Genomic DNA, 27,753 nt, shown 5'->3' on the forward strand with positions numbered 1-27,753 from the left:
ACAGCACAACACACCCAAAACAACAACAAAACTAACCATGGAATAATCCCTCTCAGGAACAAAACATAGTAATACTGTCAGTATTTATGACTTGGCATTCAAGGATCTCTCTAACACACCTCAAAGTCTCTGTGAACAGTTATCTATCATTCTCTGCTCCCATCCCATTTTGTGCTCATACTTCGTAATTCATAAGCAGCTGTTATCTGGAAGAGGTCTCATTCACGCAAATAAGCAAGTTTCTATAATATTATTATGCTGGTTTCACAGATGAAGCACACACTGGCTAAGCACCCAAGCCAATTTCTACTGAAGTTAGTGGCAAAATACAGCTCAGGAACATCAACACAAAGGCCCACCTTACAAAGCACTAAATAGTAGAAAACCGGAAGAGCGCCCAAGCGTCATGATTATCCAATAACTTCTTACCAATATGGTGTGTACCACATTTCCAAAGAAATTAAAAAGAAATACTTTGTAATTTTTATCTACTAAAGTACTAAATGGAAATGAAAACATCCTCAGGTTCTTATATTTTTTGAAGCTAGAGCTTCCAAAATAGAGGATGTGTCTTTTCGTAGAGAGGAGCTTAGAGAAAGTCTTAAGGAATTGTAAAATAAAATTCTGAATTTTGAGTGACCTCCTCCTTAATTTCTAGAGACATATAGTATCTATTCCCCCATATGCCACCATAAGGTCACTTTAACAGCTAGTATTATTGATCACTCTTCCAGACATGGACACTTTAGTGAAATCTTAAACAGGGCAATAAAACTGTCTTCAGAGCTGCTTTGAAGAATTGTGAATTAAAAAGTCAGACCGAGTCATTGACTGTCACTGGAAAGAGAACAGCTCTGGGTAGTAATACTAATCATGGTATTAGCTTTGTAAATTTCTTCTCACAGGTGAAAAAAGCAGCTGAGTAATACCCATATTTGATGTTGTTACACAGCAGACTAAAAGTATCGCTCAGCCTTTTATTTCTTAAAATGGCAATTTCAGACATCTCATGCCCGTGTAAATTGGGACTAACTCTACAAATTGTACATCATTACAAAAAAAAGCAAAAGTAGAGTTTAGAGTATGACCTTCTCTGTATAGTAAAATAATTACACATCTTTATTTTATGTATCTAGCTTTACTTTGGTTACAATCAGCTGTTTAGCTCACTATGAAAAATTAAATATGCTTTATGTAACTTACACAACAAAACTTGATAATCCTAATTCTATACATTAAAAACTTGTATGTCCATCACACCTCAGAGTTCAAGTTCAAAAAGAACTGGGCCTGTCTTTCTGATCTCTCTTAATTTCTCCAGCTATACTATATAGATATAATATGCATCACCGTAAGGCATCAAGGATCATTTGAACCTGTCAAGAAATTAAGAGTGAAACATCTTTCTAGTTTCTTGAAGTTTAAGTCCCATTTAACTGTTTTCTGTTCTGAATTTGCTCAGCTTCTTCCCAGCATGAGTTCCTGTTGTGACCTTTTAAACTAAGTAAAAGATACAGTTGACACTGTCACAACTTATTGTTGAGGCTCCGGATAAGAGCTCTTCTCTTTCCAGGGCAAGGCTGATGGATGTTGCTGTCATTCACTTGCAATTTTTCATTCTGAACCGATTAGTTTTCTGATGACGCTGTACGAGTCCATTGCCCCACAGGGGAACATGCTATATGCACAGGAGATTTATCCATTACTACCACATATAATTCTGCATGAACAACCTCTTTTTTTTTTCTTAGAGGTTATTACAATATAAAAAGTTTATTATATTAATAATATGAGTGTATACTGCCTCTACAAGGTGATTCTTTCACCATTCCTTCACTTCAGACCTTGTTTTGAGGAAAAAACCGTTACCTCCCATTTCCTTTTCCTATTTCATCACCTTCAAATACTCCCATAATAAATTTATTTGCAACAACGAACATATCTCTTGCAAGGAATACAAGCACTCCAGTGTCATTGTTTTGAATATTAGTAACCCTGTCTTTCTTTTAAGAAAAGGATTTTTAAACTGTAATTCCTACAGCCTATACCAGAACAGAAAAATGGTGAGTACTATAATAAATCCATTTGAAATCAATACATTAGTACAATAAATAAGTAGTAAAATCTGCAAACCTAAAAGATTTAAGGTAAGCTTCACAGGGTCCATTGGGAGAAAATGCAAACTTTCTCCCAATGACAGAAAATAAACAAAAGACAAATACACAAACATGTCTAAGAAAAATCAGGGTCTGTATACGTATTTGGGAATATGTCGTGTGTTTATATTGTATATACACAGTTGGACATGCATATATCATGTATCCTGGAAAGAAAAATGCAAATTCCAGGTCAAAGGTTGCTTATTATTACCTGTGGCTCTTCTTTGCATTGCCCTGATGATAATGACTCTGTTGATGACTAAAAATATCCAATCCAGCACTACAAAATATTGAAGGTTACACCAATTCATATTGTCTTTTCACACTGCACTGGATATGTGATTCGGTATCAATGAGACATGAGAAGTGCATCGTGTCCATTCTCCCCACCCCTGCCCTGCTGCCTCTTTTTTCCTCCTCCACTAGATGGGCACTGAACTGGTAACAAGAGACTTCTGGTTCTGTGCACCTGAGGGATAACTCTTATTCTAAGATGGTCTTTTTGGGGCAATTTACAAGAGGTTACTAAGTAAAAAACGTTGTATATGTAGGTCATACGTCAGAATCTAGATAAGTCCACACTACAGCATGATCCAGGTTGTAGAATACTCTCACAGTTGAGAGTGTTTGCTGGTCTTCAGATAAATTAGGACAATCTGTAACAAAGTCTGTTAGGACAATTATCATACCAAATATAAATGAGTTGGATGTCACATCACAACATAAATTGGAAAGACAATTTTGAAAGTAATAAACAATTGCATCTTGGAACAGCTGATTCTGAAGTATACAAGAGAACAGGCTACTCTTGACTTTGCCCTAAGTAACTTTCTGAAATAATTTCTGTAAATAAGTATGGTTGAACTGCTAAAGAAAAAACGTAATATAATTAAATTTGACATGTTTTGCATGATCAAACTAAGCAGTAGTTTGTGACACTGAAATTCAGGAGCTAGATTATTTTTAAATCAGTAGGCTCCAGCAGTTTTAAAGACAATGAAAAAAAATAGAAAACTGAAATTCATAGGAAGCAGCCTGGACACCATTCTGATAGGCAGTCAGGGGAGAGACCTGAAAACTCTTATATACCAAAAGAACAAAAATGAAGTTGGTAGGCTTTCAAGCCACTCCTCCTGAATGGAACACAAATCACAGCAGCAAGTAAGATTCTGAATGATGGCTGGCTAGGAGGTTTCAATTCCAATAGGATTGCCAAAAATAAGAACAACATGCAGTAAAAAACAAACCATGGAAGCTTAGCAGAATGCATGTGGGATGTCAGCACCCTAGAGATCTTGCAGTGAGACAATTGTTTTTATTTAGTTCCTTAGATATAGTGAATATGGGATACCTACATACAGGCATACAGAAGTGAAGTGGAAATAAGCTTTTGAGGCATTCTCAAATATAGGGATATCAAAAAGCATAAGAGCAATGGATGAAATAAGAGAAATAATCAAATTGTTTTAGGAATTACATTATCCAAGAGTTTTGAAAGAACCGATGAATGCAGTAACAAGCACTACTAGACAATTTATGAAGCTCAGAGTTAATACCTTCATGATGTGTATGTACCAGACTAGGTTTTGAAAGAACAGCATTTCTCTAACTTTTCAGAGTTCTTTGCAAAACTGGTTGATAATATCTGCAGAACCCTTTGAAGAATAAGAATGTTCTTTCAGGTTAAGTCTGAACTGAAACTTATATGGTCTACTATATGGATTCTAATTAGGGACCCATAGGTATGATAACATAGTCAAATCTTATGCCAAGATTTATAAGATGAATAAAAAATAATGCATATTACACTTTAAAGTATCTCCATCAATCAGATAAAGCATCTGTTGAAGGCTGAGACTTTCTCAAGAATAAATAGCTAGTCAAAAGTAGAAAGAGGAATACATATTGCCCTCTTTCCTGCTATGAGTTCTGTACTGCAATTCACATAAGAGCATAGAATTAGACTGCCAAATTAGTTATGTCCTGTGGTTTCACACCTTCCTTTTAAGTTCCACTGTTGACTATTAAAATTAATAAACTACTATTACAGGTTATGATTAGAATACATATGATAAAACCTTTTGTTCGGGTTATTCGTGTCTAGATGCAGTATGCAGAGTACTTGTGCTGTTTTTAGTTCCTGCTAGCTTTGGAGTCAGCCCATGGCTTACACTTCCTCATGATGTGTAATTCAGGACAGATTTCCATTGAATAACAGGGAAGCTAAGTATTTACAGTGGGCTACAAAAAGGTCTATTACACCTGTCCCATTGAAGCCCTATTTTGAGCCTTCAAGAAAGGCTGAAGTAGTGCACTGCCTCTGAATTTGCATCTTTCAAACAACACACTGACATTACTGTGTCTTCAGAGGGGTTTCCTGTGGAATTATATTTAGCCCAGGTATCGGGAGCTCAGCTGTAGCAGCATGAAACTCAGCATGCACTAATTAGTCAGGCTTCTCAGAAAGCACTTGCAGGCCACACTGAGCTTTGCGAAGCTGCAGCTCACTGCTGGTATTTAAAATACATGCTAATCTAAAAGTTACCTTAGCCTTATTGCAACTGCAGTATAGGAGACCCTGCAAAAAAGGTGCATTTTTGCCCTTGATTGCAGGTGTCAATGTGCTTGAAAACAAGATATCAGAGAGTTGAGGATGAATATAGGCTATACATACCATTAAGGTATAACGTAATATAGTATGTATCTTCTATGTACGTACATAGAGAGAATGTGTAGTTATATCATGTATAATATTTTATACACTTCTGGCTTTGCTTTGCTGCAGCTAAAATTTGTATGTTATGTACAAAACAACTGAATCATGAATAACAAAGGCAAGTAATTTAATTCTCTTAGTGAAGACCAGCAATTATTATATATTGACTGTTCAAGGGTGTTATTTTTGTAAACAAGAAAGAAACTAAATGAGCATAGAATTCATCATTAGGAAATGATCTCTTATTAAATTAATAGACATTCAAAAGAGTCCCATATGCATGTGCTCTAGTCAGTTAAGTACTGCAGGAAAATAGGAAGAGATCTCCCAGGGTGCAGCACACCCTGCCTTCTCGACCATATGCCCTCCAAATATGTTCCTCCGTGTCACTATACTCATAAGACAACTTGCTTATTCTTTGCAAATTGATTCTGATACATTAAAATAATGCAGTTCCTAAACTATAAGGTTTTCCTATTAAACAAACAAACAAACAAACGCAACAACAAAAACACCCTTACTGAAGCAACTAGTGAATTCTGGCAATGTATACCTACTTTCAAAATTCTGGTGCTGTCCTTTACTTTCTGAAGTAATTCCATATAAGGTGCCATTCCTCTCCAAGCTAGGGTCTCAACAAAGTGCTGAAAAATCAAAGCTTAAGAACCTCAAGGGATACTCCATGATGCATGAAACATAGTAGTAGTATTTATTTGGATGAGGTACTACTGACAAGATTTATTATAAATTTAATGAGAGCATGACATAAACTGTTTTGAGGTTAGCATAAACGTGGATTAAAAAAATTTTCAAATTTTCAAGAAGAAAACCGTAATATATTGCCTTTTTTGTTTTGTATAAGGCTAGGGGAAGCCTAAAGAATTTAAATAATTATTATGTTGCTGGTAAATCACAGATTTTAAATAACATACTAAAATTACTTTTACAGTGTATATCTTCAATACTGTTATATAAAGTTGTGCAACAAATTGGACAGGAAGCTTTGTTCCTAAAAAGAGACTTTTAAAGACCCTCCAAATAGCCACAGAATGAGGAACGATTATGTTAACTGAGAAGAGATGAGGAGGTAGAGAACAGGAAAAGAAGAAATAAGTGATATAGACAAAATTCAAAGCATATTAAATGCATTTTAAGGGGTATTTGTGTGTTATTAAAAAAAGAAAAACAAAACAATGAACTGAGGTCAAATAAGGTTGGATAAAGGCAAAAGCAGCAATAAATTAGCATCTACAGGTGATAAGTGAGATTAGAAATTCAAGAGCGAAAACATTAGCAATTACTGTTAGAAACTCTCTGATAACTGAAGAGGTATCAGTTGATTTGAAACCAGCGATTTGTTTCAGTATTTAGAATAGCTTACTTAAAATGATTTAAAATAGATACACATCTGCAAATTCTGCATATCTTTGCTGTGTGCTTTAGAAACACACATTTCAGTCTGTGTGTTGTCTATTTGCTTCCTAAACTTAAAATTAATAGGAACGCTTCTCCCAACAACTTAAGAAATCTGAATTTCTAACTACACATCCCATGGATCTCCTAAGAAACAAAATGTTCTAGTGCTTAGTATTGTTTTGCCCAGTCACAAACCCCAAAATACTTTGTTCTGTTTTATCTGAACTTCTGTAGTCAGTGACATCCTAATTATTAGCTGTCCTGAAAAGTGCTCCTAAAACCAGTTCTATGAATTGGTGAGTTTCATTGAGTGCAATAGGCAGAAATCTTAGAGAAAAATAATAATAAATTTTAAAAGTCTGTATAAATATTCCAAATTATTCAAGAAACAGTTTTGGAAACAGACACACTGATATGACTGCATATTATGTGATATATATATATATTCTTTTACAATATGAAAATATTCGTTTTTAATGCAAAAAGCTTTTTACAAACGGCTGCTTCAAGAGGTGAGCGGAAAACTCCATCCGCAAATAAGATAGATAAACCAGGGAACTTGTGAATATTCTCTAGGTAGGTATGATTTATTACAAAAACTAAGGCATTGCATGTTATGGTTAAGGGCCTCTAAAGAAAATTGCACCTAAAACTTGACAGTAATTCCTACCATAATATCATAATTCTCAGAAATTCATCATGTCCATTTTAAGAAACTCAGACATGTTATAAGGTAAATGCTGTCTTATTTATCTTGACTTTAATTCTAAACAAACAAGGCTTTAGTTGTTAAAAAATACTCTATAATATCAAAATATACATGACCACTGATAGTATCAACAATATAGTGTTTTACTGGAGAGGTGTTTTGAATTTGCTGTAGGGGTTTTTTCTGTCTTTAAGCAGTAGCTTTCTGTTCCTCAGAAAAATGCTCAATCGGACATTTGACTCTGAGGCTTTTATTGGACATATACAGATAAATCTGCTGAATATTACATGCTTTTCAGTACATATACTCAAGGACTGAAGGTGTATCACATTGCATTTTTGCCACATATATTCACTGATATGCTGAGAACACATCTGTATGTTACCAATATTGTGTTTTAATTTGCTGTCTTTGACATCAGTGGGTGCCTTAAGACTGGTCCCTTCTTCAATACTCCAAATTTCCAAGGTAACAAAAATTCTTAAACATTTTAAGAAAGTTATAACCTTTAACAATAGAAAAAATTGTAAAAGACTTCCCATTATGTTGTTCAAAAAGAATGATATTTAAAGACATTTTTTAGATTAAAGAAATGCCCTATGTGCAAGCTATTTGCACACTCATGATTGCATTGCAGTTACTCCAAGATGTCACTAACACTTTGCATCTAATTTTTTCTTCCTCAAAATTTTACTCAGTTTTATCTGAGCGGATATCTTTCTGGCTATTCACATTTAAAGATCCTTTTGAGGCCATTTTGAAAATGCAGCCAGTAATGAGAGCGATGATTAAGAGTCCTAGTCATTTGCTATTAGCATATAGAAAAGTGAAACCGTTTCCATCTGCATACCTATTTTAATTTCTCTGTTTCTTGTCCTGTCCTTAAAGTATAACTATAACATTAGTTAAGCAAGTAAAGTGAGCAAGTAAAGATGTATTAATAGCAAGTGCATTAACTGATAAGTGTTATATGTTAGGAATCTCTTCCAAACTCATACACATAACTTTTAGCTTTGATTGTATCACAAATAAAATACATTTGCCTATTACTTGTGAATATTCAATGGAGTACATCAGGCTTATTTCGCCAGCATCCAAGGTTAAATCTGCTAAGAGTTTCTTATTAAGCACAAGACCAAACAAAGAAGTAAACAAAGCCATCTTCCATTGGAAGTCTGCACTTTTTTTAAACAAAGACTATCCAATACTTAGAAGAATAAAGAGATTCAAGAGTAGCAATAATCAGAAATTCAGATTGGGTAAATATTGCGTTGAACTAGAGAAGACAAATTTCTTCAACACAGCAGCAGAATTACAACCATTTCCACATTAAAACAATAGACCTATCACAAAACCCAAACCTAGTCAAATTCTGAAGTACTTGCTCTGAATTTCTTGTCTTTATGTTGACTCCTACAAAATTCAGTGTGTCAAATTTAGATAGCCAAGTTAGCTTTTGCATTAGAAAAACCTGTATTAGGAGAACTTCATTCTGGAAGACTGGCCAACAATCTCACACAGCCAGAGTAATAAAATGCTGCTAAGTTTTCAAAACACAGGAAACACTGAAACTGATGTTATTTTGGACTTGGTTATTTTGAGACTAATCATCTTGACCAACTTCTTTTAACATGAACAAACGGGCAGCACTCACCATCTTTTGTGCTAAAGAAGAGTCTCCCTCAAAACAAGAAATCCATTGGCTGGCAAGAAAAACCTACAAAAATAAGACAGAAAGACTGAAGGTTTTAAAAGACCAGAATATTAAAAGTTCAAAATCTATGATAGTACTAAAAAAGGACAGCTTCATTTCAGAGATCAGGTGAAGGTGGAAATTTGATTAATAAAAAAAGCAAAGGAGACAGTAAGTAATATAAATTAAAAGTTATGAAGCATGGAAAATTGATCCGATGAAGTAGACACAGTGTTTTTATCCTAGCACATCTTAAGATATTTGAGCATATTCTTATTTTTCAACTTTGATTTTAGGATCAGTGGTACAGAAAATCTTTAATAAGTTCTATTCTTCATATTTCAGTAAGAATTATAGCCATCTCAATCTTCTCCCAGACAGTTAGACTGCTAAGGTGAAGTCAATTCCATCATTTTTAATTTGGAATACATTTTGGAGGGTTTTTTTCACCTCTTAGTTGTACTCATCCTTAACATGCTGTTCTAAATAATTTAGTGTAATTTCATGAAAAGGGAGAGAAAAATAAGTGTAGCAGTGTATATATAATACCAAATTATATAAATCATAGCATAATAACTAGGGATACAATTTAAAAAAAAAGGACAAACAGTAATGTGTTATCTGAAACAAACCAACCTCACAAACAACCACCAAACAGGATAAGTTGTTGAAGAGGAAGATGACAAAATAATTTGTTGACAATGGATTCTTAGGAAGCATGCTAAGCTTGCCAAGAACAAACATAGAAAACCTAGCAGAAGAAAAAGAAAACCACAATCAAAAACCCCCAAAGAGTACTACAGGGGAGGAGACAGAGGAAATCTCTTGTCTGCTAGTGTTAATCTTCTAATAAATCATGGAAAACTGGAGAAGCTCCAGAAGATTAAAGAGAGACAGTGTTGTGCCCATAATAAAAATGCCAAGAGGGATGAATCAGGTAAGCACAGGCTAGATGCCCAACTTCAGTTCTTGGCAAAATAACACAAAGCTGCTGCAACAGTCTGACAAATTCAAATATAGAAAAATACTTAATTCCCAGCTACATTACTTCAGAAATATTGGTCTGGACAAAAAGCTTGATTTTATTATTTCAAAAGTTTACGTATTTGGCTGACAAAGGTAATTGCCTACATGTAATAAACTTAAATTTTGGGGGTTATCAAAAAATGGTTCCAACTCAGTATTGTACTCCATCCATGCAGAAAAGGTAGCTGATGGCTCAGAAGGGTTAGCCCTTAAATTCCCAGGGTTTCCTGCTTTGAAAGAATGAGATGGCAACAGTGGATCCAAGAGACTGGAGTGAGCAGATATCTGTGTCTGGCTGTCTGTGCTTAACATCTGACTGTCCAACTGGTGAATAAACTTCAACGAAATGAGACAGGGGTTTGCTTCAGATTCCTTTTCCACAAAATAACTAACAATTCAAAAATGCATAGAAAAGTTATTTGATCAGGAATATTTCTGATTTAGACATTTACTCAGAATATTTTTGACAAACTTGAAATTGGAAGGAAGAGGATACTTCTGTGGCCACCACTGGAAACTCCAAAAGGGAAATTGTGGATCCAGCTTCAATATATGCATTACAAGTAAGTTTAAATATTTTTGCTCCCCAAAATTTTCATTTTGGGTGAAATAGAGACTTCTAGGGCAGACAAATTAAGTGTCTGTCTAGCTGCTTGTCTTGATTGAGAGGCAGCTTGCTGCTGTATTTAAATATTCACTCACAATGAGAGAGACACTAAGTGTAAAATAGTTCTTAAACAGGACAAGGAATAATAGAAACCAATAGTTACAAGTTACAAACAGATAAACACCAGCTGGAAATAACACACAGTTATTGTGGATATGGTTCATAGCACAGGATAACTCAGGCTGGAAGAGACCACAGCCGTCACTTAGCCCAATCTCCTGCTAAAAGCAGGGGCAGCTCTGATGTCAGAGAGGATCACTCAGGGCTTTGTCCATTCAGGTCTTGAGAACTTACCAAGGTGGAAACTGCAAAACCTCCTTGGGCAACCTCCCCATTGTTATTAAATACTATCAGGGTTGAGCTATACATTATTTTGCTATTGAGCTATACATAGACATAAAAAATGTCTGTGATTAAAGTATTGGAGTCATTCAAGAATGAAAATTAAACACTAGTTCTAAGAAAGTAGCAGCTGAAAAACAGAGATAAGTCTATCTCTAAATGGTATAGTAATTTTACACTCACATTCTTATTTGTTTTGTTTCTTCCTCTGATATATTATTCGAACATGAATTGAATGACCATTTACTAGTTTACCAAATGATTCTATGGCACTATGGAACATTCTGGAGATCATTGTTAATAAAATGACAACTCTACAGTAACTTTTTTATCTAACCCAGATCTTACAGCTTTGCTGCTCTTGCGTTTATTATTAGAAGATTCTGGATATAAGTGAAATACTTATAACTTACTGAAACTAAAATAGGCCTTTCTCTCTCCTATGTGCCCTTATAGAGAGGCATTTAAGTGAAAACCTAGATGACTAATGGCTAAGAAAAAAAATGAAAGGGGTTTATGGCAAGTTGCACCATCTTTGATAGAGCAGATTGCAACACGATTCAGGTTTAATGTCTTCATTCTATGATTCTAAAACTGAAAATTATAATGCAAATGTTTTGACATTTTGGGTACCCAGGGGGTCCTTCTGATGTGCATAATGAAATGTAAGCACTGCAATCATTTTCAGAGCAAAAGACTTATCCTGTCCTTTGCAATCTACAGCACCACTATGTATTATCTTAAATCTACAAGAATGAGGTGCTGTACTCTTATGCTCAGTGGTGATTTGACCAGATGCAAGGAGCTCAAGACTGGTCTATCAGAGGACACTATTGATCATAGCAACTGACTATCTGCTAATCTGAATGATTAACAGCTTGAGATGACGGTCTGAAACTGGTTGGTTTATTTTGGTAGTCTACTAAGAGGGATAAATAAAACTCAGCATTGAAAGAAACTGATCACAAATTGTACTTCCGAGTTATATTGTGCGCTCATAGTACAAAGCATGGTATTTCTAATGTGTTTATTTTACAGACTTGAAAAAGAATTCGACTTACCCTGCATCAGAATGTATATATAAGAGTTGACATTTTGATAAGGCTGTTGCTGATTGCATGGAGGCACCACACTCCATTCTAGCTAATATAATCTATTTTGGTAACAGACATTTGGGTCAATCTGTTCTCATACAAATTCTTAATAAACACATTCATCCTCCCCCCCTCTCTATGCAGCCTGAATAGATGGGAAAATGTGAAGCAAATGGGCAAGCTAGAAGAACTGCATCTTTATTTTTCCAAGAAATGATGTTGTTGTTGTTTACTACTATATAGTATGACGACTACAAAAATAAATCTTACTTTTTATTGTATTCTATGAAGTTTTACGGTACAATTTCAAAACTCTATTTTCTGAGTCAAAGAATAAGAGCTGGTATTTCTGCAGACAGGTGGCTAAGCCTGTTAGTTATCCTGTCTGCATGTGCAAACAAAGGTTATTGCAGTCCTGTTGCCTGCACCTTGCTTTCAAAATTTGGCCTTTTATTTATGGAACTGTTTATCAAAGCACTTGAGAACTTGATTCCACTGCGTCTCTTTTTCACAAGTGTTGTACAATATAAATGACTCAGCATTATGTTCTGAAACCATTTTACCTTACAGCAAGATTTAATATGAAGTACATGTAATTAAACTTAGAACTTGATTGCCAACTTCTGATCTACTTTAACGCTTATGTATTTGGTTATCTTAGACAGTGCTAGTGTTACATTTTTCAATAATTGGAAAGTATTATTGCATTTAAAACTATTTAGCAACTACTGCACTGTTGTTAAATATAATAACCAGTTTGACTAAAACAATTAAAATCGTTTGAGTCTGTAGTACATTTCAAACCACTCAGAAAAATCTGTGAGCTTGAGGAGTCAGTTTCACAAGAAAACCGTGTCATTCAGCACTGTACAAAATGAAAGATAATTGAAGGCCCTCAAGAAGGACTTATGAACATGAAATATTTCTTTCTAACCACCAAAGAATTATACTGTAAGATACAATAATCAGAGGGCAGAGAGGAATAGTTACAATGACTGGACTCTGTCATGTGTGTATTGATTTGGGTTTTTCTGGTTTGTTTTGTTGTTGTTTGAGTGTGGGTTTGGTTTTTGTTTGGTTGTTGGGGGGGGTGGGGGGGGGTTGTGGTGTTTGTTTATGATGAATTCACAAGAAAAAACAAACCTCAGGATCATATTAGATTCTGAGGAATGCAATGTCTATCCACTATGTGGCTTTATACTAAGAAACATGACTGACAATCTCTGATCAGGAAAACTTCAAAATTAGAGAAGCTGTGTCAAGATGATTCTCAGTAAAACCTTTCTGTATCAGAGTCCATTGTCAGATATAAGTACTTGATAAATAACCACTAAAAAGGTCCCCATATATGTATGCACGATGCTCGGTGCTACCACCACAGAACATGTGTATTGCTAAATCCCAATTTTAAGTCTTTAATAGAAGCTTCATTTGGCTCTTGGAGATGCATTTTGCTGAGATCACACTTTTCTGAGAGATACTTTAATTAAAAGAAACTAGGACCTGAAATTCTGGTATCAGCATGAAGCGGGGAGGAGGAAAGAAAAACAAAAAACAACCAAAAAAACCCCACACCAAACCGACCAAGCGATTTTTCCCTTGCATATTCTGCTTTGAATGACAGGACTTTGACTCCTCCTTTACACTGAAGTACTATTGATCTTCTTTGTTTGGGTTTGTGGGGTTCTTTTTGGCTGACAACTTAATTCTAACATAAATCTGTGTAAAAAAAAAAAAAGAAAAAAGTGTCTTATACTGCCTCATGACAAAAGCAGTTCACTTCTGCATGGATCACTGACAAAAATACCTAATTAATAAAGTGCTTACAGGGACAAAGCAGAGAAAGTATCCTAATTGTGCTAATGAGATGTTGCTCTCATTTTCAATGGTCACCACTGAAGGGAGGGGGCCGCACTGCAGTTGGTGTAGTAGAGCTTCAAGAGGGCTCTGTAGCCCTCCTGAGTCACTGAAGACAAGTGCTTCATCACCGCCTTTTAATTCTGCCCTTTTCTTTTTTTTGCTACTGCTTTTGTCAATACCGATTTAGTTTTTGTAGCATTTCGTAATATACAATCCAAAGTATTGAAAAAAAGTGGAAATGCGGCAGCGTTTTTGTGCCTGTCTTTCCAGTGCGTGCAGCCCATGTCGGTATCTTTGTTGGTTACCTTGGAAACTGCGGTGGGGTGAGATGGGATTGGCTGCATTTGCCCATTGATTAGTCAAGTCGTGGGCAGTTTCAAGTGGCAGACATCTCATAGGCTGCACAAAGTAAGGAGCACTAAATGATTCACAATTTAAGATTCTTGTATTCTGAAGTAAGCCACATGAAGCAGTATATCTGTAATGCCGTAAAAGTTTGATTGGAACAAGTGGTGGCTTGAAAATTGCATCTTTTTTGAAGCTGTAGTGGTTTTGGGGTCCCCTCCCTCAGGCACTTTTAACCATTCCATGTCTAGAGCTATTACCCAATTTTATTTATTTTTCCTGGCGATATCTGCTATGGGACATGCTTCTGGCACTGAGGGGGGAGAGAGAAACAAAAGCAACCTCAAAACCCTAAACAGAACACACCCCCAAAACAATCCCCCAAACTCCATGCTGAAAACAGGACAGATCTTTGTAAGAAACTATTTACTGTTGCAAAATATAGAATCACAGCATAGCTTGAGTTGCAAGGGACCTTTAAAGGTGACCTAGTCCAACCCCCCTGCAACGAGCAGGGACATCTTCAGCTGTTGTTAGACGAATAGGAGCAGTTCACATCCTCTGAGCTGCTTATATTATTCACCTTTTATATATCTTAAGAATTTACATGAAAATTATTGAATGGCCTGTCCTGTTCACACTGCTGACTTCATGAATACGGATAGGCTGCAGAGTGATGCATTCACTATCCTTGGTTGTGCTTTGCTTACATTGTTTTTAACAGTATAGGAACATATTTTTTGTTTTCAACCAAAAATTCACTGGTGACTAAGGCCTCCTTATGTCACATCGCCTCAGTTACTTTTGAAAAGGCAAATCGTGTGGCATAAAGCAAAAAACACTGCCTCAAGAAATTCTTTAGAAAGTCAGGGATTATACTGTAGTTCCCATATACTTCAGTATCTAACACTACTTGCCCATCATTGATCAAGCCTATATGATTGTTATTAAGAAGAAAAAATGCTCATGGTGGCTCACTTATTAATTAGTAAGCGCTGTTCCTTTTTATGTTTACACCTTTCAGTTAATTTAGATACATCACTTAAGTTACCCAATATTTCTTTCACTTCCTTAATAGATTATCTCAAAACCTACTGGAAACCATGCAAGTTTTTATTGGGCATACTCGCCTGTTTACAGATTTATGTGCTATATTTTCAGTAATAATCTTGCAAACAGCATTTCCTTACTAAAATGCAAGTACCAAGGAACCACAGGTAATGTTGCAGCAATGTTGTGTTTTGTATAAAATTATATCTTCAGACACCCTTAATGATTAATAATAGAAAACCCCCAAGTCTGAAAACTCAGCATTAAACTATGAATATGTTTTTGTAGGCTATAAGCTTCTGGGTTTATATCAATTGGTTCATTATAAGAATAGGTGCTTAAAAAAGGAATAAATAGTATTGGCCCAAGATCATACTAGCACTGTAGCTAATCTATCCTTCTGTTGGTATATGCCTTCTTTAGAGTAAAGATTTATACTTATTACGAAGCCATGCATATTTTGACACAGATTTAACATGTTATATGATAAATTCGTAACCTTCTTCCATGCATTCAATCAGATAAGATCAAGAAAAAAAATGGTAATATCAATTGAGACCACAAAAAACTTTGTCCATTCTCCCCTTCTGTGTTCTGGCACAGCATCACAACAGACGGTTGTATGTGAAAATATGTTTCCCATTGTGTTGGTTATATGAGTCATCCATTAAATAAGCCCATCGAAGGATGCTTGGTTTTGAACTGAAACATTGGCAGTGGGAGGTTTACTCATCTCTAGTCCATATTACTGTGTAAGCTTAAAAAAGTAGAAAAGCTTGGTGTGTGTATATATATATCTATACGTATACATACATATATATATACGTATACATACATATATAATACACATATATATATATATGTATAAAACCCACAAAACACAACACCCAAGCACTATCATTTATGTCTCCTATTCTGTAGGACTTTGTTACTCAGAAAATTGACAAAATTCTGTTTCTACAAAGAAACAGCTATACTTACTCGGATTTATGATTAGTTAATTTTACAAAATATTATAATTGATATTCAGTCAGGAATGTTTAATAGTTGAATCTGAATGAGAGAAGAAAGGAGAAAAATGAAAGCTGATGAAAGTATTGCAGTTGTGATTATATTTCTTATAAAATTAATTATCTTAGTCAAAAGCAATATGTATGGATGTTTCTAACAGGTAACATTAATTAAATATCACAAAAAAATGTAATATCCCCACTGAACTACAGCTCTTATTACTTTGAGTATTAGCCTTAAAAATGTGATTCTCTTCCAGTATTGGAAAACAGAAGTCTGCTCATGTTTTTAACAGATTTTAGCTATTCAACTGCCTTTGGGCCAGATATTTTAAGTGCCTAAAGACGTAGAAGATACATATGGGATTTACAGAAGTGACTTCGTAAAATTCAGTGGGAAGCAGATACTGCTGTCTAAATTGCCTTTAAATAAATCTGTTAAAAATCTGACCATATTGGCAAAGCACCTGAATAGATCTTCCCTTAGTAAATCCACTGCTTGGTCTTCAGCATTACTGGACAACATGTCTAGTTGTTATAGAACTTTTTGTCTAACAATCACACCAGCTTTGAGATGTTAAGAACCAATGCGTCACTAGGAAACATCACTTCAAGTTACTAAAAAGTACAGAGTGTCTTGCAACCTGGAAGTAATTTTCCATTCAAGTCTCTCAAATTCAAAACTAGAATGTTTTCAAATTTTGAAAATATTGCCTGCATTGTACAAAATGAAGTCTTCGTTCACATTCACTTCTTCAAAATAAAATATCACTTACAATTATTACTTTTTTTTTTCCATCACTGTCTTATGATCAAGTTAAACCAAATGGTGCTCCAGGGAAAAACAAACAAACAAAAAAAATCCAAAACTAACTAACAGGCGAGACTATCATAACACACATCTCTGAGAAGGCAATTTACTTCTGGATGTCTTAACTGAGATTCAATTTACAAGCTGATAAGAAAATTATTATTATTTGACTGGTCTTTTGAGAGAAAAATAAGTATTAAGCCATCTTTCTCATCAGGCTCTACCCTGGGAGCTCTGACTGGCTGATGGGACATTTGCAAGGAGAATGGCTTCTGCATTCCTCACTCCCTGCTGCAAGGGCCAGAGACACATCACTTTCCTCTTTACTTCACACTTCAAAGTCTCCCTGAGATCATAAAATGATACTGTAAAATGGGAAACAAGTAAGGGCATGTGCTCCTATCAGATTTAATGTAGCAGAAGGGACTTTATTTTCCCCATTAACAATGCCCCCTGCCTTGTGTTACATGACTCAGCTGTGGCCAATTGCTTTGGGATTTTTTTGTCTCCGGCCACTGAAAACCTGCTTGAGAGCTGGATATCTAAAGCCAGGCCAAATGCTGCTGAAACAGCATCAGCCTGTACATGGTCACTCAGAGTCAAAACCTCAGACTACAATGGTGTAAAAAAAAAAAGAATCGAGGACTGTTTGCAAGATTGGTAAAATACACACGTAGTAATAAATTGTGATTAACAATCTTACCAAATTTCAAAGTTACCTACTCAGCAAATTTTGATAAAAGAGGTTAAATTTGCTACAGGGAGTTGAAGCTAATAGCAAAAGGCAGCAGAAAACAGTTTGGAACTCAGTAAGGAGGATTTTCAAACTTTTTAAAAAAATCTTGTTTAAAAGGTGTTTTAGGTTTATAAAAGTAGATTCTAAAAGGCATACTCTTCAGATAAACTAGTTACAATGTATGGCTTTGCCTTTCAAGGGTTTTCTCATTCTTTCTTGGAAAAAGAGAGAGAAGTAACTTCTAATGCTCTCTGACACTCCAGAAGAAAGTGTTAACATTGAAAGTTAGGTTCCGTTCCTTACACATTCATCCAAAAAGCCTCATTTTTTCCACTCATCTTTCTCAACCACAGATAATTCTGGCTGTAACAAATGGAATTTATGTTTCCAAATAAGTCAACAACCATCATCTGATGAAAAGATGACTAGATAGATCTAAGGAAACATTTCAGGCTTTGTGTGGTATCTTAAGTAATTCCAACAAAAAAATACTGCCAGGAAGTGGTGATTCTATTAGTTTATAAAACCAAATCTGATAAAGTTTTTCTGTCGTAGGTAAAACTGTATTGTCAAACCTTCCCATGATCAAGAAAAAGATACCTGCTGTAAAAATGGGAATAACGAGAATGTTTCAAATAAAAGATCTTGAAACAAGTTATTATGCACCAGAGTACTGAAGAAGTCTCCATGTATTCATATTCCTTGACCCTATCTACTGATATACATAAGCAGTCTTGTCATTTACCTCAATCTCATGATGACATAATTGCAGCAAGAATTTACTAAATCTCTAGATAGAAAACACTCATCTGTAGCCCGTTAATGAGCTTCATTAGTAACATGGCAACTTTTTGGCATGTAAGAGATGGGTGATATTTAATTTAAATTTCCACATCCAAATACCCTTAAATATTTAGAAACATGCATTAATTAAAATACTTTTGAAACCTTAAGGCATTAGAATTATTGCAATTAGTTTTTAGGATACCTGAAGACACAACAGTGTTGTAGATTTAAGAGTGAAAGACTCCTGTGTTCAGGACATCATACCTTATATATAAAATATTCTAATGAGTTTCAGTTCCTTTAATATAGTAGCATTATCTATACAGTTTGAAGGTCAAATCCATGAATTATCAAAACTAATAATAAAATCAGGCCTTTAATTAGCAAAAGTTACATAACTATGTTCAAATAAAAGTAAAAATAAGCTGGCAAGTTCAAGGAAGAGTTGAGGCACATAACTGGTTGGATTCATGTGCAGTTGAATAAATATCTGTATAAATATTATTTGCTCAGATAAAAATATTTTAGTAAAATAAGGCGCAGAGTAAAGGCTGGGCATAAAGATGTTCTTCTTGAATAGTACTCTAGACTTTGGCAAATCAGGCTTCTGGAGTACCACAAAAAAAGGAAACTTCAAGACCAGCAGATGCCCCACTAGGAATTTCTAGTGCCTCCATAAAATCTGGTCAACAATAATCATGCAGAATGGCCATGTAAATCTCAATTGGTCCAATGAGATGAAGATGTCAAACCCTCCTTTCTTTGTTACTTACAAAAAGGGAATTCATTACATGGTGGATAAAAGGAATGAGAGAACCTGACCAAAATTTCTGCTGTTGTGGAAATACATAACGTCCATAAAAGATAAAGTAACTTTGATAATGGCATGGAAGACACATTTTACTAAGGCAATTTGAAAGCAATAATGCCGCTCCTTTTACGGAATTTACCAGTGGAATTCCACAAGATTTGCCACTGTAGTCATAACCAAACTGTTGAACTTTACAGACTGCTATTGCAATAAAATATTTTTGTAAACGCTTTAATAAGTCCATATTACTACTAATACAATTAATCAGGGCTATGAAGAAAAACCAAATTAATAAAAATCAATGATGCCTTAATACTCATGATCAATATATTTAATTTCTCTTGGTGTTCTCCAAGGCATTGTGCCTATGAGTTATGGGGCAGAAGCAGCTGAAAAATAGGATTACTAACAATATTTTCAAGAATTAAAAAAAAAACAACAAAACACGATTCTCAGACATATTATCTTAATTGGTTATTGCAGTCATTTAATATGTTGTATAACATAAGAATTCAGCTGATTGTTAAAGTAGTCTTAAAGTTTAGGTACCCACATATGCCATTGCAGACAGTTGTGTAATATAGCCTCCTTCCAGTAGATGGAGATAGGAAAACAAACGAAATTGATGTACAGCAATCAACTTCTGTTCAACTTCTGTTGACCTTTCATTCTTTTGTTAGGTACCTGTATCTGTCAAAACCATTGCTAAGCCCAGCTAGATCAGTGCTTTCTTTTGTTAATGTTGCTTCTAAGAACACTTTCCCTTAGGTACTCAGAGTACATTCAATAGGAATGCTTCTGAAACTGCATTGTGATAGAGCACTCTAGGCTCATTGCTACTCTGTCATTATTACATCCCATTGCCCTCCTTTCCCATTTTCATCTACAATTCCACATTCTCTGTTATACTCTGTGACATAGGCTATTGTTATTTCCTGGTTTTCACAAAAGGTGTCAAATGCTGATTACATAATTGTATCACTTTCTGTCATTTCAGGTAACTTGTGCAGACTGTCAGCAGCAATCTGAGTGACATGGATCAGAGGGGTGTGGAGGAAGGTTAAGTTTCAAACACAGTTAGAGATTCACTGATGACAGGACTAACTTTAGATCCAGTACAGGAAGACTGAACCCAAATCACACCTTTCCTCCCACTGCTAGGTAGGTTTTGCATTACACATTGAGAAGATTTGGATTGTTTCTTTACTTTCTGGTAAACACTACTAATGCTGTAACATAAAACATGAATGACACAGAGAACAGATCCAAAATGCAAGAACAGAAATTCCAGCTAGATATATAGAAATAAAAATTCACAGGAAGATGGGCCAAACATTGGAACAGACTACCAAGAGAGGGTGTGAAACTCCATCCTTGGAAATACTCAAAACCGAGGTGGATTTAACCTTAAGCAAATTAATTTGACTTTGGAGCTGGATCCAGTCTTTGAGCAGGGGGCTAGAACAGATGACCTCTAGACATTCTTTTCAACTTCAATTATTTAATGATTTTACAAAAGTATATTGCTCTCTTTCTTATTTCATATATACCCAAAATATAAATATAATTATATTAGCAGAAAAAAGAAGTAAAGAGACTTAGCATTTTTTAATTTTTTTAGGACATAAATGGAAATAATCAGAACAAAGAGGACCAAGGTCTGAAGATATTTTACTTGGGAAGAAATGTTGGTAAAACTAAAATATTTTTGTGTGTTGATAAAGTGTTACTTATCAGACAATGATAACTGGAATTATTTGGTAGTCTTTGGTTGCTGAAACTGACAGACATTCAACAATACTCCCACAGAAAGAATTTTTGACTGGAATTGAGCTGTTAAATCTGACGTTGATTTTGAAAATACATTATTGAGGAAAGCTGGCAATTCCCATGAGGTATTTGATTAATAATTTTCAAAGCTTCAGTAGATAAATATTACCCTGTCAATAAAGGCTGTCATGCTGTAGCACCACAAGCTCCAATTGTAATACTTACTGTACAAACTAAGATTATGAACAGACCCTCTGCAAGCTATATAATCTAAAACAGTGAGGCAGACACATAACAAAAAGGACGGAAGAGGAAGGCAGAATCATCATTACCCTTGACTAGGAAAAGAAAAAGGTTTTTTTAAAGTGGATTGACATTGAAATCCAGAAAAGAACAAAAATTCTCTGCAAAACTTCCACTTTATTGCAGCCTTCCAAGAGGGTTTTCCTGATCTGTGCCAAGACATGGCAAGTGGCCACTCTCTCCAGAGCTGCTGTTGGAAGGACAGAAGCCCAAAGGCTTAGATCATGCTCCTCTATTTAGCAGACTGTGCCTGCTGAGGACTTGCATCAGAAAAGCTACAGAAGCCTACAGACATTCCTCATAGGAAGAAGCTTGAGGTTCTCTGCAGCTGAGACAAAACTTAAGAGTTTTCTGAAAGTATTTATTTTGACCTACAGATTTCAATATGAAATTTTGTTATCATCAGAATTTTTCCATCTGTCTATTGCTATAATTTATCCTTCATAGAAATTTGTACACAGAACCAAATTTCAGTAAGCTCATGGCCTTTATGAGACTGTCTCATCTTGTCAGCTGTAGTCTTCTCATGAGGCAAGATTTATATACGGTAACGCTCTCTCATGTATCAGTATTCTTGCATTTATGCAAGTTTGGACATATGTGCTTGAAGGTTCACATTCAAAAATATTATAATTAGAATAGTACACGCAAGTAACAACACTACAAATAATTTCAGATTTTGTGGTAGCTAAGCTAAACCAGAAGTAGCTGAGGCTTCAAAGTAACATGAGTTTGCCAAGAGACACTGCATTTGGCTGGTGTATAAAGGCGGATAGAACTAACCGAACACAATGAAAGCTGGCAAAAGTTAGAGTCAGGGAATCTAAAATATCTGCTGTAGCATTTTTCACATACTATTTTTAAAGCAAAGGCTACCTGGGAAAAGAAGTTTAGAGTTTGGAGACAGAGATTTCTATTCACTTAAACTTCAGGTAACAATTCTGCAAAAAAATAAGCACAGTAATGTACTACACAAATAGTGGAAATGCCTTCTCCGTGGAAGATTTATTGGACAGAAGCCGATCTAGCTCCTGTACACGTCATAGAGCAGAAATAATTTTACAGTCTCATTGATTCAGAAATTATACACAATAGTTTTCATTCACTGATGATGAGTTTCATTCATTGATCACAAAGCATTTCAAAAGGAATCAGTATCCTTCTCCCCATATACTCAAGCACTCAGACTTCAGAAGACTGAATTTATCTTAGGACCTTAAGGCGACTGTGACCCAACACACTGACTCAGCTGAGAGGAATAGCATCTTATTACCTACAACCATAATGTTTGCATAGAGAAATCATGTTTAAGATTCAATTAGAAAATGCCAATACTGTCAGAAAGAAAGGCCTGACATGTCTAAACGGAAATAGCGTGCTTACAAAACAATATAAGCATTAAGCAAGATTTTTTTTTTTTTAAATGCTGTGAATGCTTTTGTGAAAAATGGAGAAAGGGTAGCTATAAAAATTGGAAAAAACAAAACTATACATTACAGCAAAAGAAAAATAATTTTGTATATTCACAAAAGCCTACATGCAGAAAAGAGGACACTGATCCAGAAATAATTACACTGGGAAATAGGATAAAGAGGATAAAAATAGCTGCCATTAAAATGTTATTTTTCCTCCAGTTGTCCTATAACATAGTGGTTTTTGTCCACTGTCTAAACCATTTTGTCTCATATATTACATGTATTAATACATAAATGAAAAGATGGTAGAGTTGATTGTTTATATATTTATATGGTTATACATAAATATATTACCTACTATATACAAGAACTAATGAACACCAAGCTGCGAAAATAGTGGAAGAAATGGAAACCTTTTAAGTGAAGCCAATATATACTTTCAGATGGATTTACTTTTAAGTTGATGGGTTGTTTTACTACTATCAAGTTTGAATAATACAAAACACAATGTCCATGCTTATGCTACAACTGCTCTGAATACAAATTAACACTGTGCAGCCTGTGGATAAAAGCACATGGGTGGTGGTTGTTGTTGCAAGTAGACATGTGTTATATTTGTCTTATGGCATTACTGTGATGTAATGCAACTGCTCACTTAGAATTTCTATCTCCAAGGTTCAAAGTAAAGTAGCAACTCAACACTTTCTGTTACTATGTACCTTTTCTGCATGGAAGGCTTCACTGCTAATTCTTCATGTTGTTCAGCAAAACCAAGAACACTCTGTCACATCTCTCCCTCCATTGGTCTATACATAGGAACCAACGTTCAGGATCTGATTTCACAATCCTTGCCCACGTTTCTTGATTTGCAAAAGTCTTGATTATTATAATAGAAGATGAGAGAGTTGACTAAGTAATATAAAAAGGGCTGGAATACTGGTCCAGAATACCATCTATATAAGAAGAACTATCAAAAAATTGCTTTAATCCAGCTCTTGATGCTGTGTTTATTTATGTATCTATTTAAAGGCTGAAGAGTTTTTCATTAAGATAGAAGTGTTAGTAACTTGAGAAGCCTCTGAGTATTATTTCTATTATAATTTTATTATAATAGAATATATTTCATTTTTCACCATATATCATGTCAAAGAACATCTGGCAAGTATTTGAAGCAAACAATTTCTCTGTTTTCTCTTTCTCTCTCTGTGTCTTTCATTTCAGCCCCAGCCAGATCCCCTTTCTAGTAAAGCCTATAAATATCTAGAAACCACTTATTCTAATTACTGTTTCTATATTTTATAACCAGCGACAAATTACTGATTCTAAGATGCTCATCTGAGAACTATGATTGTATCCACTGCAAAAATAGTAGTAAAGTATAGTATATACAGTACCATGAATACACAAAGATTGAAAAATCTGCAATAAATCACAATTTTGAATGCCATTGTAAAAGAGGTGCAAACGATTCAAAAATTTTAATATTAAAATACTGATAAATTTTAAGAATTTTCAGTGAAATGCATAATAATTTGTTTTAGGCTAAATATGTAGCAAATACATGAGCAACCTAATAAACTTTTTGATTCCCATAACTTTGTTTAATTCTGAATGAAATTTTTGCAGTAAACTTGCATCTTGAATGTATCATCTTATTCAGGATTTCATTGGAAGAAGATGCTTATTATATTTACTGAAAATAATTTACATGTTTCTGTTGTGTTGTTTGAGTTTTGTTTTTGACTTGTTTGGTTGGTTTTTCCCCATCGCAGCTCACACTGTTGTCTTGATTGGGTTTTTAAAAATATTTACAAGCAAATAATACTTGTATTTTATGCCAGGAGAAGCTGCAAAACCAGGTATAAATTTGTGTCCTAAAACTGCATTATATTAGGCTTAATTTGAAGCTTTTAAACACATGTGTTAATTGACTGAGATCTCTAGCTTCTGTTTATAGTAAGGTGTTTAGGGACAATCATTACAGAAGTATACAGCAAAGTGATTAAAAGTTATGTTCTTTAAGAGGCCTAACAACATTTGTTAGAAAGTAAATAAATGCAGTGCCTTGGACATAAAGATATAGTGATTCAACTGCAACATAAGAAAGAGCATATGGGTTTTTGTAGTATGAGCAATTAATAACTTAGTGAATTCTTTTGATAGTGTGAAACGTTTGCAAACAGGTGAGTAGAAAAGTTGAATATAAAATATCTCAGAAGATTTATAAAGACTACAAAAGCTACATTTTTCAAGATGTTTAGAAAGTTAACCTTTTACAGCACTATAACTTTGATGATGCTCCAATGTAAGACTGATGTAAAATAACAAGTACATTTCAATACTACTACAATTAGTGTGCAGGTTAAGTGAATACAAAAGTTGAGAGAGAGAAAAAGCCGCTAGCTCCACAGGTAGAATCTGTGGTAACTATCATTTGTGTTGTTCTTAATAGGTCAGTTAAGCTGAGACTTAAACATTCTTCTTGTTCTTTTTACTAATACAGAGCCTTAAACATACATCTTAGTGGTTTCTATAATGCAACCGTGTAATCTTTCCTAATAACTTCAAGAAACTGTTGAGAACAAACCTAATTAAGGAACACTTAACCGGCTTATCTCTATCTAAGCAGTCAACAAGAGGGAAAGATTCATATGTCAGAAGGGGTATTTTAGGCAAGTATAAAAAATACTCTCCAACAAGGGATGTGGTAGAAGAAATTGCAATACTCTGCAACAGAGCAAAATCAGGAGAAACCTTTAAGGATTAGCACGTAATCTACAACCAATAATTTTAGAAGTCTTACTTCTTTCTCCCCCACCCTTTATTTTTTCCCAGGCTGTGGAGAGCAGCAGCAAAGGAGGAGAAGGAAGGTAAGAGACTTATAGTTACACAGAAAGTATTTGAAACACTAGAATGTACAACTAAAGATTTTCACTTCATAGACTTATCTTAATAGATTTCTTATAAATAGTGCTCTGTAGTATGCAATATTTAAAAGGTGGTTTAACTTGTGACTCAACTTACATGAGGCCCTTTCTTTCTGTTTGACTGAGTATGCCACTAATAGCGCATTCTTAAATGTACAAAAATACAAGCACATGACTTAGAAACTCATGCATTTAAATTATGTATTTCAATTATGTAGCTGCTTCTGAGAGAATATATAAAACCGAGACAAACATATATGAATTAATTTTACTAAAGTGCTTAGGTGAGAATCTACAGGGAAGTGACATAAATCCAATCTGATCACAGTAAAGGAATATGAGCTAGAGGCAATAATACTGGCTATCGATGTGTTCCACCATTACTCCAGAGTGAAATAGCATAATAAAACATACATTTAAGAAACTCTGGATCTTACATATATTAATCATTTTCAGAGCTACTGCAATAGATTGGTACTTCTATATTAGTTGGCTAGTTAACATACAACACAAAAACCAGTGAACTGTAGGATTCCAAGAGAAAAATATGGATTCTCTAAACACATAAGAAATCATCAAGGCAACACAGTGGTTCAAGTGACTCTGAGTAAGAGGCAAATAAACACACTCTCTCTTTCCCCCCCGCTCTTTTGTTCTATTTTATTCTTATGTAAAAGCAAACAAACACCCCCAAAGATTAAGTAAGTTCATTATTTTACCTTCCAGTAGGTTTAAAATGAGTCAAAGGTTTTTAATCCTACTTTTGGAAGAAAAATCAAGTACAGGAATAGCCATATTTGAGAAGTAAATTTATATATAAAAAAAACAAAACACACCCAAACCCTTTATCCAAAAATTATGTGAAAATAAACTAAATTTAACCTTAAGTCTCTACAATAAAATAAACCTCATTAGGTAATAGTTAGTAAAGACTTATTAAATACACATCTAAAAACTGGGTTTGTTCCTTTAGGTTGATTTCTAATTGTGTATTCCTAATGAAATGTGCTCAAGGAGAGAATATTAACAAGCATATCAGTCTCTTGACTCCTGTAACTTTTGTATCTTGTTCAGTCTTGCACATTTTTATCCAGGCAGCTTTATCTTTATATCAAAGATAATGATACTGAGTGTAACTATGTTCTGTCTGAAAACCCTTGGTAGTCTACCATTGACATGACTGAATAGAAACCCATTTATCTTCCACCACATAACTAATAAAAGACCAGCATGCATTTACTGGGCTTTTTTTCACTGTGCATTTGGGCTTAGCATTCTCTCTAGATAATGTAAAAAACAGACTGACCTTCAAAAAAGCAGAAATCTTGAGACTTAAGATTTTGCGTTCACTGATTCTTGAAACATGAAGAAGAATACCAGGTTAGAAACCATCTCTTTCTTCTCAAGCAATTCCTGTCCACTATGAAGAAAAAATCACTACCACCATTACTATTATATAATCACAGAGATTACCATTAGTTAACACTGTTGAATTCACTAAGCTTCACAACAATTCAGGTGCAATGAATCTGCAGTTGCCAGGACCTCCTACCACAGGTGTTGCTGCTGGAGAATTATTTCCTTCTCACCTGGAGCTTATAGCTTACACCTGTGCTGGAAACACACCCAAACAATCACTGGACCCAACCTGTGCTGGATTGACAGTTACACACAGAGAACTTGCTGCTTCTGGATTAGGACTGGGACACTTGCCAATGCAGTCAAAATCAAAAAGTTTATGCAACAATCAGAAAACCAGAGAATATACAGTAGAACCTGCTTCTTCACTACTACAACCATCTGTCCTGAGACAAAGTATACTATTCTATTCCTGATGAATTAATGCTAAACCTCATTCTTTAGTTGTGGATGGCTCTGTAAAGATTACCTATACTGAAATAATAATGGAAGATTAACACCAAATACAGTAACATAACCTAGTGAATCAGATTTTTGTTTTCTGTATAGTATTTCAGAGGTACAACAGAACATCCTCTTTTAAAACAGGTCTGTCTTTCAAACGCACACTACTGAAATAACAGAAGAAAACTGAGAACCTGACTACATAGATGAGATCATCTGGAGAACCAGCAAGATTTTGAAAAGT

At 34.8% G+C, this 27,753-nt stretch overlaps 1 long non-coding RNA gene across 1 annotated transcript; it reads right to left on the minus strand.

Moving 5' to 3' along the window:
• Positions 1-684: 684 nt before the first annotated feature.
• On the minus strand, positions 685-27,497 carry LOC110359532 (uncharacterized). Its single transcript, XR_002414789.2, has 3 exons — positions 26,953-27,497; positions 8,655-8,717; positions 685-1,678 (listed from the first exon to the last, which is right to left on the minus strand). It is a non-coding gene; the product is annotated as an uncharacterized LOC110359532 (long non-coding RNA).
• Between the last annotated feature and the right edge of the window lie 256 nt (positions 27,498-27,753).

This window comes from Columba livia, chromosome 14 (genome assembly GCF_036013475.1).
Source record: "Columba livia isolate bColLiv1 breed racing homer chromosome 14, bColLiv1.pat.W.v2, whole genome shotgun sequence".
Lineage (NCBI taxonomy): Eukaryota > Metazoa > Chordata > Aves > Columbiformes > Columbidae > Columba > Columba livia.